This window comes from Pseudophryne corroboree, chromosome 8, assembly GCF_028390025.1.
Source record: "Pseudophryne corroboree isolate aPseCor3 chromosome 8, aPseCor3.hap2, whole genome shotgun sequence".
Lineage (NCBI taxonomy): Eukaryota > Metazoa > Chordata > Amphibia > Anura > Myobatrachidae > Pseudophryne > Pseudophryne corroboree.
The window spans coordinates 15,270,100-15,282,572 of record NC_086451.1 but is presented as its reverse complement, the minus strand read 5'-3'; the positions used below and the strand labels follow the sequence as shown (position 1 = coordinate 15,282,572).

General features: G+C 44.4%; 1 protein-coding gene across 2 annotated transcripts in view; it reads left to right on the top strand.

Moving 5' to 3' along the window:
- Positions 1-381: 381 nt before the first annotated feature.
- Positions 382-12,473, top strand: part of FBXW2 (F-box and WD repeat domain containing 2) — a 112,552-nt gene continuing 100,460 nt past the window's right edge. For both annotated transcript variants that reach the window (XM_063935949.1, XM_063935948.1), the window contains exon 1: positions 382-484. The gene's annotated coding sequence lies outside the window, so the exon portion shown is untranslated. The remainder of the gene's footprint in view (positions 485-12,473) is intronic.

Sequence of the window (12,473 nt, the reverse complement as noted above, 5' to 3'; positions counted from 1 at the left end):
TGTGTGTGTGTGTGTGTGTGTGTGTGTATCTATCTATCTATCTATCTATCTATCTATCTATCTATCTGTATCTATCTATATCTATCTCTATATATATATATATCTATATACCGCTCTCTCTCTCTCTCTCTCTACAGATGACAGATATTATATATATATATATATAAAATATATGTGGTACATAACACTAGGTATAAGTGACAGCAGCCAATAGATGAGTGACAGATCATGGAGTAGAACTGAGTTTTGCCCGGAACCAATATGGCGGCGCTGGAAGAGACAGAATCCGCCTCATGCTCCAGCGGCCATTGCTCAGGCATGACTAGGAGAATGCCGGCTGAGCAGCCGTCGGACTAGGTAAGCATGTGCATGAATCGATGCAGCGCTTGCTCTGGTCTGGTGTGAGGCCGAGGCTGAGCTGAGGGCGGAGCTGGCGGGAGATCAGGATGGCGGCCGTGTGGAGAGAGAGCCCGCGGGGAGTGAGGTAAAGGCTGGGGCCGGAGGCTGTCACTGCACACAGGGCTAGCGGAGGGAGTGTCAGCCAGACCCTAGTAATCACATAGGCCCGGCCGAGGTCCATGTCAGGTGGCCGAGCCCAGCAGTGTCCCCTCCCAGCCGCAGGGCTGCGTTACTATAATCATGTCCTGTATGGGTCATTATCCCATCCACTGTGTATTATCACACGTCCTATATGTCATTATACCACCCACTATGTGTTATCACACGTCCTATATGTCATTATACCACCCACTATGTGTTATCACACGTCCTATATGTCATTATACCACCCACTATGTGTTATCACACGTCCTATATGTCATCCCATCCACTGTGTGTTATCACACGTCCTATATGTCATTATACCACCCACTGTGTGTTATCACATGTCATATATGTCATTATACCATCCACTATGTGTTATCACACGTCATATATGTCATTATACCACCCACTATGTGTTATCACACGTCATATATGTCATTATACCACCCACTGTATGTTATCACACATTATATATTTCATTATACCACCCACTGTATGTTATCACACATCATATATGTCATTATCCCATCCACTATGTGTTATCACACATCATATATGTCATCCCATCCACTATGTGTTATCACACATCATATATGTCATTATACCACCCACTATGTGTTATCACACGTCCTATATGTCATTATCCCTATATGTCATTATCCCATCCACTATGTGTTATCACACGTCCTATATGTCATTATACCATCCACTTTACGTTATCACACGTCCTATATGTCATTATACCATCCACTTTACGTTATCACACGTCCTATATGTCATTATCCCATCCACTATACGTTATCACACGTCCTATATGTCATTATACCACCCACTATGTGTTATCACACGTCCTATATGTCATTATCCCATCCACTATGTGTTATCACACGTCCTATATGTCATTATCCCATCCACTATGTGTTATCACACGTCATATATGTCATTATCCCATCCACTATGTGTTATCACACGTCATATATGTCATTATCCCATCCACTATGTGTTATCACACGTCATATGTCATTATACCACCCACTATGTGTTATCACACGTCATATATGTCATTATCCCATCTACTATGTGTTATCACACGTCCTATATGTCATTATACCACCAACTATGTGTTATCACACGTCATATATGTCATTATACCACCCACTGTGTTATCACACGTCATATATGTCATTATCCCATCCACTATGTGTTATCACAAGTCATATATGTCATTATACCACCCACTGTATGTTATCACAAGTCATATATGTCATTATACCACCCACTGTGTGTTATCACACATCATATATGTCATTATACCACCCACTGTGTGTTATCACACATCATATATGTCATTATACCACCCACTGTATGTTATCACATGTCATATATGTCATTATCCCATCCACTATGTGTTATCACACGTCATATATGTCATTATACCACCCACTATGTGTTATCACACGTCATATATGTCATTATACCACCCACTGTATGTTATCACACATTATATATGTCATTATACCACCCACTGTATGTTAACACACATCATATATGTCATTATCCCATCCACTATGTGTTATCACACATCATATATGTCATCCCATCCATTATGTGTTATCACACATCATATATGTCATTATACCACCCACTATGTGTTATCACACGTCCTATGGGTGTGATTCAAATGACATATCACGCCCAATTTCCTTTCTAAAATGATCTCCGTTATTGCGCATATAGCGCCCACAGTAATCAGGTTTACTGTGTGAAGGGTTGGGTGCCTCCCTACTCCAGGGGTAGCGAGCTGAAATAATGATACAACGTCCCTGAGGGCAGAAACAGAACGAGAGTGGAAACGGGTGAAAATAATTGAATCCCGCCCTATATGTCATGATCCTATTCACTATACATTATCACACGTCATATGTCATTATCCCATCCACTATGTGTTATCACACGTCATATATGTCAATATACCACCCACTATACGTTATCATACGTCATATATGTCATTAACCCATCCACTGTGTGTTATCACACATCATATATGTAATTATACCACGCACTGTATGTTATCACACATCATATATGTCATTATACCACCCACTGTATGTTATCACACATCATATATGTCATTATACCACCCACTGTATGTTATCACACGTCATATATGGCATTATTCCATCCACTATGTTATCACACATCATATATGTCATTATACCACCCACTGTATGTTATCATACATCATATATGTCATTATACCACCCACTATACGTTATCACACGTCATATATGTCATTATACCACCCACTATGTGTTATCACACATCATATATGTCATTATACCACCCACGGTATGTTATCACACATCATATATGTCATTATACCACCCACTGTATGTTATCACACATCATATATGTCATACCACCCACTGTATGTTATCACACATCATATATGTCATTATCCCATCCACTATGTGTTATCACACGTCCTATATGTCATTATACCACCCACTGTATGTTATCACACATCATATATGTCATTATACCACCCGCTGTATGTTATCACACATCATATATGGCATTATCCCATCCACTATGTGTTATCACACATCATATATGTCATTATACCACCCACTATGTGTTATCACACGTCCTATGGGTGAGATTCAAATGACTCCGTTATCGCGCATATAGCGCCCACAGTAATCAGGTTTACTGTGTGAAGGGTTGGGTGCCTCCCTACTCCAGGGGTAGCGAGCTGAAATAATGATACAACGTCCCTGAGGGCAGAAACAGAACAAGTGTGGAAACGGGTGAAAAGAATTGAATCCCGCCCTATATGTCATGATCCTATCCACTATACATTATCACATGTCATATATGTCAATATACCACCCATTATACGTTATCATACGTCATATATGTCATTATCCCATCCACTGTGTGTTATCACACGTCATATATGTCATTATACCACCCACTGTATGTTATCATACGTCATATATGTCATTATCCCATCCACTGTGTGTTATCACATGTCATATATGTCATTATACCACCCACTAAGTGTTACCACACGTCATATAGGTCATTATACCACCCACTATGTGTTATCACACGTCCTATATGTCATGATCCTATCCACTATATGTTATCACACGTCATATGTCATTATCCCATCCACTATACGTTATCACACGTCATATATGTCATTATCCCATCCACTCTGTGTTATCACACGTCATATATGTCATTATACCACCCACTATTTGTTATTACACGTCATATAGGTAATTATACCACCCACTATGTGTTATCACACGTCCTATATGTCATGATCCTATCCACTATGTGTTATCACACGTCCTATATGTCATTATCCCATCCACTATGTGTTATCACACGTCCTATATGTCATGATCCTATCCACTATATGTTATCACACGTCATATGTCATTATCCCATCCACTATACGTTATCACACATCATATATGTCATTATCCCATCCACTGTGTGTTATCACACGTCATATAGGTCATTATCCCATCCAGTATGTGTTATCACACGTTATATATGTCATTATCCACTATACGTTATAACACGTCATATAAGTAATTATTCCATCCACTATGTGTTATCACACGTCATATATGTCATTATACCACCCACTGTGTTATCACATGTCATATATGTCATTATCCCATCTACTGTGTTATCACACGTCATATATGTCATTATCCCATCCACTGTGTGTTATCACACGTCCTATGTGTCATTATCCCATCCACTATGTGTTATCACACGTCATATGTCATTATACCACCCACTATACGTTATCACACGTCATATATGTCATTATCCCATCCACTGTATGTTATCACACTTTATATATGTCATTATCCCATCCACAGTGTGTTATCACACATCATATATGTCATTATCCCATCCACTATGTGTTATCACACGTCATATATGTCATTATACCACCCACTATACGTTATCACACGTCATATATGTCATCCCATCCACTGTGTGTTATCACACGTCCTATATGTCATCCCATCCACTGTGTGTTATCACACGTCCTATATGTCATTATCCCATTCACTATGTGTTATCACATATCATTTGTGACATTATACCACCCACTATGTGTTATCACTAGAGATGAACGCCGGAAATTTTTCGGGTTTTGTGTTTTGGTTTTGGGTTCGGTTCCGCGGCCGTGTTTTGGGTTCGACCGCGTTTTGGCAAAACCTCACCGAATTTTTTTTGTCGGATTCGGGTGTGTTTTGGATTCGGGTGTTTTTTTCAAAAAACACTAAAAAACAGCTTAAATCATAGAATTTGGGGGTCATTTTGATCCCAAAGTATTATTAACCTCAAAAACCATAATTTCCACTCATTTTCAGTCTATTCTGAATACCTCACAATATTATTTTTGGTCCTAAAATTTGCACCTAGGTCGCTGGCTGACTAAGCTAAGCGACCCTAGTGGCCGACACAAACACCGGGCCCATCTAGGAGTGTCACTGCAGTGTCACGCAGGATGTCCCTTCCAAAAAACCCTCCCCAAACAGCACATGACGCAAAGAAAAAAAGAGGCGCAATGAGGTAGCTGTGTGAGTAAGATAAGCGACCCTAGTGGCCGACACAAACACCGGGCCCATCTAGGAGTGGCACTGCAGTGTCACGCAGGATGTCCCTTCCAAAAAACCCTCCCCAAACAGCACATGACGCAAAGAAAAAAAGAGGCGCAATGAGGTAGCTGTGTGAGTAAGATAAGCGACCCTAGTGGCCGACACAAACACCGGGCCCATCTAGGAGTGGCACTGCAGTGTCACGCAGGATGGCCCTTCCAAAAAACATTCCACAAACAGCACATGACGCAAAGAAAAATTAAAGAAAAAAGAGGTGCAAGATGGAATTGTCCTTGGGCCCTCCCACCCACCCTTATGTTGTATAAACAGGACATGCACACTTTAACCAACCCATCATTTCAGTGACAGGGTCTGCCACACGACTGTGACTGAAATGACGGGTTGGTTTGGACCCCCACCAAAAAAGAAGCAATTAATCTCTCCTTGCACAAACTGGCTCTACAGAGGCAAGATGTCCACCTCATCATCATCCTCCGATATATCACCGTGTACATCCCCCTCCTCACAGATTATCAATTCGTCCCCACTGGAATCCACCATCTCAGCTCCCTGTGTACTTTGTGGAGGCAATTGCTGCTGGTCAATGTCTCCACGGAGGAATTGATTATAATTCATTTTAATGAACATCATCTTCTCCACATTTTCTGGATGTAACCTCGTACGCCGATTGCTGACAAGGTGAGCGGCGGCACTAAACACTCTTTCGGAGTACACACTTGTGGGAGGGCAACTTAGGTAGAATAAAGCCAGTTTGTGCAAGGGCCACCAAATTGCCTCTTTTTCCTGCCAGTATAAGTACGGACTGTGTGACGTGCCTACTTGGATGCGGTCACTCATATAATCCTCCACCATTCTTTCAATGTTGAGAGAATCATATGCAGTGACAGTAGACGACATGTCCGTAATCGTTGTCAGGTCCTTCAGTCCGGACCAGATGTCAGCATCAGCAGTCGCTCCAGACTGCCCTGCATCACCGCCAGCGGGTGGGCTCGGAATTCTGAGCCTTTTCCTCGCACCCCCAGTTGCGGGAGAATGTGAAGGAGGAGATGTTGACAGGTCGCGTTCCGCTTGACTTGACAATTTTCTCACCAGCAGGTCTTTCAACCCCAGCAGACTTGTGTCTGCCGGAAAGAGAGATCCAAGGTAGGCTTTAAATCTAGGATCGAGCACGGTGGCCAAAATGTAGTGCTCTGATTTCAACAGATTGACCACCCGTGAATCCTTGTTAAGCGAATTAAGGGCTCCATCCACAAGTCCCACATGCCTAGCGGAATCGCTCCGTGTTAGCTCCTCCTTCAATGTCTCCAGCTTCTTCTGCAAAAGCCTGATGAGGGGAATGACCTGACTCAGGCTGGCAGTGTCTGAACTGACTTCACGTGTGGCAAGTTCAAAGGGCATCAGAACCTTGCACAACGTTGAAATCATTCTCCACTGCGCTTGAGACAGGTGCATTCCACCTCCTATATCGTGCTCAATTGTATAGGCTTGAATGGCCTTTTGCTGCTCCTCCAACCTCTGAAGCATATAGAGGGTTGAATTCCACCTCGTTACCACTTCTTGCTTCAGATGATGGCAGGGCAGGTTCAGTAGTTTTTGGTGGTGCTCCAGTCTTCTGTACGTGGTGCCTGTACGCCGAAAGTGTCCCGCAATTCTTCTGGCCACCGACAGCATCTCTTGCACGCCCCTGTCGTTTTTTAAATAATTCTGCACCACCAAATTCAAGGTATGTGCAAAACATGGGACGTGCTGGAATTTGCCCATATTTAATGCACACACAATATTGCTGGCGTTGTCCGATGCCACAAATCCACAGGAGAGTCCAATTGGGGTAAGCCATTCCGCGATGATCTTCCTCAGTTGCCGTAAGAGGTTTTCAGCTGTGTGCGTATTCTGGAAACCGGTGATACAAAGCGTAGCCTGCCTAGGAAAGAGTTGGCGTTTGCGAGATGCTGCTACTGGTGCCGCCGCTGCTGTTCTTGCGGCGGGAGTCCATACATCTACCCAGTGGGCTGTCACAGTCATATAGTCCTGACCCTGCCCTGCTCCACTTGTCCACATGTCCGTGGTTAAGTGGACATTGGGTACAGCTGCATTTTTTAGGACACTGGTGACTCTTTTTCTGAGGTCTGTGTACATTTTCGGTATCGCCTGCCTAGAGAAATGGAACCTAGATGGTATTTGGTACCGGGGACACAGTACCTCCAACAAGTCTCTAGTTGGCTCTGCAGTAATGATGGATACCGGAACCACATTTCTCACCACCCAGGATGCCAAGGCCTCAGTTATCCGCTTTGCAGTAGGATGACTGCTGTGATATTTCATCTTCCTCGCAAAGGACTGTTGGACAGTCAATTGCTTGGTGGAAGTAGTAAAAGTGGTCTTACGACTTCCCCTCTGGGATGACCATCGACTCCCAGCAGCAACAACAGCAGCGCCAGCAGCAGTAGGCGTTACACGCAAGGATGCATCGGAGGAATCCCAGGCAGGAGAGGAATCGTCAGAATTGCCAGTGACATGGCCTGCAGGACTATTGGCATTCCTGGGGAAGGAGGAAATTGACACTGAGGGAGTTGGTGGGGTGGTTTGCGTGAGCTTGGTTACAAGAGGAAGGGATTTACTGGTCAGTGGACTGCTTCCGCTGTCACCCAAAGTTTTTGAACTTGTCACTGACTTATTATGAATGCGCTGCAGGTGACGTATAAGGGAGGATGTTCCGAGGTGGTTAACGTCCTTACCCCTACTTATTACAGCTTGACAAAGGCAACACATGGATTGACACCTGTTGTCCGCATTTCTGTTGAAATACTTCCACACCGAAGAGCTGATTTTTTTGGTATTTTCACCAGGCATGTCAGTGGCCATATTCCTCCCACGGACAACAGGTGTCTCCCCGGGTGCCTGACTTAAACAAACCACCTCACCATCAGAATCCTCCTGGTCAATTTCCTCCCCAGCACCAGCAACACCCATATCCTCCTCATCCTGGTGTACTTCAACACTGACATCTTCAATCTGACTATCAGGAACTGGACTGCGGGTGCTCCTTCCAGCACTTGCAGGGGGCGTGCAAATGGTGGAAGGCGCATGCTCTTCACGTCCAGTGTTGGGAAGGTCAGGCATCGCAACCGACACAATTGGACTCTCCTTGTGGATTTGGGATTTCGAAGAACGCACAGTTCTTTGCGGTGCTTTTGCCAGCTTGAGTCTTTTCATTTTTCTAGCAAGAGGCTGAGTGCTTCCATCCTCATGTGAAGCTGAACCACTAGCCATGAACATAGGCCAGGGCCTCAGCCGTTCCTTGCCACTCCGTGTGGTAAATGGCATATTGGCAAGTTTACGCTTCTCCTCCGACAATTTTATTTTAGATTTTGGAGTCCTTTTTTTACTGATATTTGGTGTTTTGGATTTGACATGCTCTGTACTATGACATTGGGCATCGGCCTTGGCAGACGACGTTGCTGGCATTTCATCGTCTCGGCCATGACTAGTGGCAGCAGCTTCAGCACGAGGTGGAAGTGGATCTTGATCTTTCCCTAATTTTGGAACCTCAACATTTTTGTTCTCCATATTTTAATAGGCACAACTAAAAGGCACCTCAGGTAAACAATGGAGATGGATGGATACTAGTATACTTATGGATGGACTGCCGAGTGCCGACACAGAGGTAGCTACAGCCGTGGACTACCGTACTGTGTCTGCTGCTAATATAGACTGGATGATAATGATATGAAATCAATATATATATGTATGTATATATAATATCACTAGTACTGCAGCCGGACAGGTAGATAATAATATATTTATTAGGTAATGATGACTGATGACGGACCTGCTGGACACTGTCAGCTCAGCAGCACCGCAGACTGCTACAGTAAGCTACTATACTATAGTAGTATGTACAAAGAAGAAAGAAAAAAAAAAAAACCACGGGTAGGTGGTATACAATTATGGATGGACTGCCGAGTGCCGACACAGAGGTAGCTACAGCCGTGGACTAACGTACTGTGTCTGCTGCTAATATAGACTGGATGATTGATAATGAGATGAAATCAATATATATATGTATGTATATATAATATCACTAGTACTGCAGCCGGACAGGTAGATAATATATTTATTAGGTAATGATGACTGATGACGGACCTGCTGGACACTGTCAGCTCAGCAGCACCGCAGACTGCTACAGTAAGCTACTATACTATAGTAGTATGTACAAAGAAGAAAGAAAAAAAAAAACCCACGGGTAGGTGGTATACAATTATGGATGGACTGCCGAGTGCCGACACAGAGGTAGCTACAGCCGTGGACTAACGTACTGTGTCTGCTGCTAATATAGACTGGATGATTGATAATGAGATGAAATCAATATATATATGTATGTATATATAATATCACTAGTACTGCAGCCGGACAGGTAGATAATATATTTATTAGGTAATGATGACTGATGACGGACCTGCTGGACACTGTCAGCTCAGCAGCACCGCAGACTGCTACAGTAAGCTACTATACTATAGTAGTATGTACAAAGAAGAAAGAAAAAAAAAAAACCACGGGTAGGTGGTATACAATTATGGATGGACTGCCGAGTGCCGACACAGAGGTAGCTACAGCCGTGGACTAACATACTGTGTCTGCTGCTAATATAGACTGGATGATTGATAATGAGATGAAATCAATATATATATGTATGTATATATAATTTCTCTATCGTCCTAGTGGATGCTGGGGTTCCTGAAAGGACCATGGGGAATAGCGGCTCCGCAGGAGACAGGGCACAAAAGTAAAGCTTTCCGATCAGGTGGTGTGCACTGGCTCCTCCCCCTATGACCCTCCTCCAAGCCAGTTAGATTTTTGTGCCCGGCCGAGAAGGGTGCAATCTAGGTGGCTCTCCTAAAGAGCTGCTTAGAAAAGTTTAGCTTAGGTTTTTTATTTTACAGTGAGTCCTGCTGGCAACAGGATCACTGCAACGAGGGACTTAGGGGAGAAGAAGTGAACTCACCTGCGTGCAGGATGGATTGGCTTCTTGGCTACTGGACATCAGCTCCAGAGGGACGATCACAGGTACAGCCTGGATTGTCACCGGAGCCTTGCCGCCGGCCCCCTTGCAGATGCTGAAGTAAGAAGAGGTCCAGAATCGGCGGCAGAAGACTCCTCAGTCTTCTAAAGGTAGCGCACAGCACTGCAGCTGTGCGCCATTTTCCTCTCAGCACACTTCACACGGCAGTCAATGAGGGTGCAGGGCGCTGGGAGGGGGGCGCCCTGGGAGGCAAATGAATACCTATTTTGGCTAAAAATACCTCACATATAGCCTCCGGAGGCTATATGGAGATATTTAACCCCTGCCAGAATCCGTTAAGAGCGGGAGACGAGGCCGCCGAAAAAGGGGCGGGGCCTATCTCCTCAGCACACAGCGCCATTTTCCCTCACAGAAAGGCTGGAGGGAAGGCTCCCAGGCTCTCCCCTGCACTGCACTACAGAAACAGGGTTAAAACAGAGAGGGGGGGCACTAATTTGGCGTTAGAAATATATAAAAAAGATGCTATAAGGGAAAACACTTATATAAGGTTGTCCCTAGATAATTATAGCGTTTTTGGTGTGTGCTGGTAAACTCTCCCTCTGTCTCTCCAAAGGGCTAGTGGGTCCTGTCCTCTATCAGAGCATTCCCTGTGTGTGTGCTGTGTGTCGGTACGTGTGTGTCGACATGTATGAGGACGATGTTGGTGAGGAGGCGGAGCAATTGCCTGTAATGGTGATGTCACTCTCTAGGGAGTCGACACCGGAATGGATGGCTTATTTAGGGAATTACTTGATAATGTCAACACGCTGCAAGGTCGGTTGACGACATGAGACGGCCGTCAAACAATTAGTACCGGTCCAGACGTCTCAAAAACACCGTCAGGGGTTTTAAAACGCCCGTTTACTTTAGTCGGTAGACACAGACAGGGACACTGAATCCAGTGTCGACGGTGAATAAACAAACGTATTCCTTATTAGGGCCACACGTTAAAGGCAATGAAGGAGGTGTTACATATTTCTGATACTACAAGTACCACAAAAGAGGGTATTATGTGGGATGTGAAAAAACTACCGTAGTTTTTCCTGAATCAGATAAATTAAATAAAGTGTGTGATGATGCGTGGGTTCCCCCCGATAGAAAATTATGGGCGGTATACCCTTTCCCGCCAGAAGTTAGGGCGCGTTGGGAAACACCCCTTAGGGTGGATAAGGCGCTCACACGCTTATCAAAACAAGTGGCGGTACCGTCTATAGATAGGGCCGTCCTCAAGGACCAGCTGACAGGAGGCTGGAAAATATCATAAAAAGTATATACACACATACTGGTGTTATACTGCGACCAGCGATCGCCTCAGCCTGGATGTGCAGAGCTGGGGTGGCTTGGTCGGATTCCCTGACTAAAAATATTGATACCCTTGACAGGGACAGTATTTTATTGACTATAGAGCATTTAAAGGATGCATTTCTATATATGCGAGATGCACAGAGGGATATTTGCACTCTGGCATCAAGAGTAAATGCGATGTCCATATCTGCCAGAAGATGTTATGGACACGACAGTGGTCAGGTGATGCAGATTCCAAACGGCACAAAGGTGTATTGCCGTATAAAGGAAGAGGAGTTATTTGGGGTCGGTCCATCGGACCTGGTGGCCACGGCAACTGCTGGAAAATCCGCCGTTTTTACCCTAAGTCACACCTCTGCAGAAAAAGACACCGTCTTTTCAGCCTCAGTCCTTTCGTCCCTATAAGATCATATCTGCCCAGGGATAGAGGAAAGGGAAGAAGACTGCAGCAGGCAGCCCATTCCCAGGAACAGAAGCGTTCCACCGCTTCTGACAAGTTCTCAGCATGGCGCTGAGACCGTACAGGACCCCTGGATCCTACAAGTAGTATCCCAGGGGTACAGATTGGAATGTCGAGACGTTTCCCCTTCGCAGGCTCCTGAAGTCTGCTTTACCAAGGTCTCCCTCCGACAAGGAGGCAGTATGGAAAAAAATTCACAAGCTGTATTCCCAGCAGGTGATAATTAAATTACCCCTCCTACTACAAGAAAAGGGGTATTATTCCACACTATATTGTGGTACTGAAGCCAGAAGGCTAGGTGAGACTTATTCTAAAAAAAATTTTTGAACACTTACAAAGGTTCAAATCAAGATGGAGTCACTCAGAGCAGTGATAACGAACCAGGAAGAAGGGGACTATATAGTGTCCCGGGACATCAGGGATGCTTACCTCTATGTCCCAAATTTGC